Consider the following 4,419-nt stretch of genomic DNA (forward strand, 5'->3'; position numbering starts at 1 on the left):
CTCAAAATGGCCAGAAACAAAGACCTTACTTCTGAAACTTGTCAGTCTATTCTTGTTCTAAGAAATGAAGGCTATTCCATGCGAGAAATTGCCAAGAAACTGAAAATCTCGTGCAACTCTGTGTACTACTCCCTTCACAAAACAGCGCAAACTGGCTCTAACCAGAATAGAAATAGGAGTGAAAGAGGAGTGGTAGGCCCCAGTGCACAACTGTTCAAGAGGACATGTACATTAGAGTGTCTAGTTTGAGAAACAGACGATTCAGAATTCCTCAACTGGCAGCTTCATTTAATAGTACCCGCAAAACACCAGTCTCAACATCAACAGTGAAGAGGCGACTCTGGGATGCTGGTGTAACGACTTTCTTGTGGTGAAGGAGAAGTGGACCAAAATGCAGCATGATGATGATTCATGATATTTTAATGATGGAAAAAACTATACATGAAGAAACTACAAAATAATGAAATGTGAAAACCGAAACAGCCCCATCTGGTGCAAACACAAAGACAGGAACAATCACCCACAAAACACTCAAAGAATATGGCTGCCTAAATATGGTTCCCAATCAGAGACAACGATAAACACCTGCCTCTGATTGAGAACCACTCCAGACAGCCATAAACTTTGCTAGATACCCCCACTAAGCCACACACCCAATACCTAATAAAACCCCAAGACAAAACACACCACAATAAACCCATGTCACACACCGGCCTGACCAAATAAATAAAGACAAACACAATATACTTTGACCAGGGCGTGACAGCTGGCCTTCTCGGCAGAGTTGCAAAGAAAAAGTCATATCTCAGACTGGCCAATAACAATACAAGATTAAGATTAAGATGGGCAAAATAACACAGACACTGGACAGAGAAACTGCCTAGAAGGTCAGCATCCCGGAGTCGCCTCTTCACTGTTGACGTTGAGACTATGTGTTTTGTGGTTGATATAAATTGTGAAGAGCAGGCAGTGGCTGAGACAGCATATTTTCTGACTTTATACACTGCACTCTTTCAGAGAGGTAGTTAGAAAATCAGGCCAAAGACCCCTCCGGGACACCAATCCTCCTTAGCCGGCCCACAACAATGGAATGGTCTACCGTATCAAAAGCTTTGGCCAAGTCAATAAAAATAGCAGCACAACATTGCTTAGAATCAAGGGCGCTGGTGACATCATTGAGGACTTTTTAAGGTTGCAGTGACACGTCCATAACCTGAGCGGAAACCAGAGAGAATACTATAGACATCAAGAAAGCCAGTCAGTTGTTTATTGACACGTTCCTCCAACACGTTTGATAAACAGGGCAAAATAGAAATAGGCCTTTAACAGTTAGGATCAGCTTGATCTCCCTCTTTAAAAAAAGGACAAACCCTGGCTCCCTTTTAAGCAATGGGAACCTCCCCAGAAAGGAGAGACGGGTTAAAAAGATCGGAGATATGCTTGGCAACTTGCTTGGCAACTAAAAAAGAAAGTGTCTAAACCTTCTGACCTAGATGTTATTTGGGGGTGAAGTTTCAGGAGCTCCTTTAGCACCTCAGACTCAGTGACTGCAGGGAGAAGGGAAAAAGAGGGAGACGATTCGGGGATAGTCGTATTAGAAGGGGTGGGAGATGAGGAAATGTTGCACAGGCAAGGAGGCATGTGTCACTCCCTGACCTTAGAAATCCTTTTTATGTCTCTATTTTTGTTTGGTCAGGGCGTGAGTTGGGGTGGGCATTCTATGTTTTGTGTTCTATGTTTTCTATTTCTTTGTGTTTGGCCGGGTATGGTTCTCAATCAGGGACAGCTGTCTATCGTTGTCTCTGATTGGGAACCATACTTAGGTACCCTTCTTTCCCACCTGTTTGTGGGAGGTTGACTTTGTTTAGGGCAGATAGCCTTTAGCTTCACGGTTAGTTTTTTGTGTTTATTGTTTTGTTCGGCGTCATTTTGATTAATAAAGAAAATGTGCGCTCACCACGCTGCACCTTGGTCCTCCTCTTTCAACAGCCGTGACAGCATGGCTGAGTCAAATAGGAATCCTGACTTAATGAAGTGGTGATTAAAGAGCTCAGCCATGTGCTTCTTGCCAGTAACAAACACATCATCAACATTAAGGGACATGTGCAACGTTCGCTAGCAAAGTGGATATTCCTTGCCATGTCTGACTCAAACATCCCAAACTGGTTCGTTGTTGTGATCTGTCAACATTACAACGTACCAACTGCTGAGCAACATCAGAGGAAGACATAAGTGTCGACAGAAAAAAATAGAACTTTCAAACAAAGTTGATGTCAGAATCGGAGGAGGAGAAATCTCTAAACTGTTAGCAGGCAGCCCTTCCTTCCACCCATATACCTGTGCAGAGAGAGAGAGAGAGAGAGAGAGAGAGAGAGAGAGAGAGAGAGAGAGAGAGAGAGAGAGAGAGAGAGAGAGAGAGAGAGAGAAATAGAGAGCGAGAGAGAGAGAGAGAGAGATAGAGAAAGAGAGAGCGAGAGAGAGAGAGAGAAAGAGAGAGCGAGAGAGAGAGAGAGAGAGAGAGAGAGAGAGAGAGAGAGAGAGAGAAAGAGAGAGCGAGAGAGAGAGCGAGAGAGAGAGAGAGAGAGAGAGAGAGAGAGAGAGAGAGAGAGAGAGAGAGAGAGATGGGGTGGGTGCACAGGAGATAGGGGCACCATGGAAAGGGCCAGGCATCCCTCCCTACCGCCATAAACCACCCTACCTCCCTACCTACCTCCCTACTTGATATGACAATGAAGCGTGCTTTGCTTCTCTTGTGAGCCCCCGGAGGGTATATGACTACCAACACCTCTGTGAATGAGAATTATCCCAAAACAAGTCCAAACACCTCTTCGCTATAGCAATAAGACAATTAAGTATAAGTTATGTTGACTGGTTAAAGGCTGGATTGAACCGCCCCGACCCCAGTTACAAAACGTGGGAAAAAAGAAACAACACATGAATTGAAATTTGAAACAATGGTTGTTGTTGTTGTCGTCTGCACCTTGTTGTTTACTAGTTGTTGTTTACGTCATAAATACTCCCAACCCATGGCAGTTAGTGAAACATTGTTCCATTTATACATGACTGGAAGTTTCATGATGTTTCATCACCCAACGAATTCCTTCATCACAATGGGAAAAAAAACTACTGCTGACTATCATCGAAGAAAAGCTCTCTGGTAGTGTGTGTGTGTGTGTGTGTCTGTGTTTCTGTTCTCCTCTCTGTGGCTACTGCATCTTTCACAGTATTTATCAGAACTGGGTTCAAATTTTACATTTATTTAACCAGGCAAGTCAGTTAAGAACAAATTCTTATTTTCAATGACGGCCTAGGAACAGTGGGTTAACTGCCTGTTCAGGGGGCAGAACGACAGATTCGTACCTTGTCAGCTCGGGATTCGAACTTGCAACCTTCCAACCTTGACTACATGTTTCCATGTGTGTTATTTCATAGTTATTTCACAATGTAGAAAATAGTAAAAAATTAAAAAATAAAAATCCTGGAAGGAGTAGGTGTGTCCAAACTTTTGACTGGTACTGTGTATCAGCCAATCACATCTACACTGACACACACTCTCACTAACACTCACACACTTAGAGACTTATGCACGCACACTCATTACCACACACACCACTTACTATCTACAATTGTAATTATAATTATTACTATGATTATTACTATTATTACCATTGTTAATATTATTAGTATTATTATTATTAATGTTACTATTATTACTATTAATGTTACTATTATTACTATTATCACTATTAATGTTACTATTATTACTATTAATGTCACTATTATCACTATTAATGTCACTATTATTAATATTAATGATACTATTATTACTATTAATGTTACTATTATTAATATTAATGTTACTATTATTAATATTAATGTTACTATTAATGTTACTATTATTAATATTAATGTTCCTATTATTAATATTAATGTTACTATTATTAATATTAATGTTACTATTATTAATATTAATGTTACTATTATTAATATTAATGCTACTATTATTAATATTAATGTTACTATTATTAATATTAATGTTACTATTATCACTATTAATGTTACTATTATTACTATTATCACTATTAATGTTACTATTATTAATATTAATGTTACTATTATTAATATTAATGCTACTATAATTAATATTAATGTTACTATTATTACTATTAATGTTACTATTATTATTATTAATGTTACTATTATTAATATTAATGTTACTATTATCACTATTAATGTTACTATTATCACTATTAATGTTACTATTATTACTATTATCACTATTAATGTTACTATTATCACTATTAATGTTACTATTATTAATATTAATGTTCCTATTATCACTATTAATGTTACTATTATCACTATTAATGTTACTATTATCACTATTAATGTTACTATTATTACTATTATCACTATTAA

This window comes from Oncorhynchus gorbuscha, unplaced genomic scaffold (assembly GCF_021184085.1).
Source record: "Oncorhynchus gorbuscha isolate QuinsamMale2020 ecotype Even-year unplaced genomic scaffold, OgorEven_v1.0 Un_scaffold_1625, whole genome shotgun sequence".
Taxonomy (NCBI): Eukaryota; Metazoa; Chordata; class Actinopteri; order Salmoniformes; family Salmonidae; genus Oncorhynchus; species Oncorhynchus gorbuscha.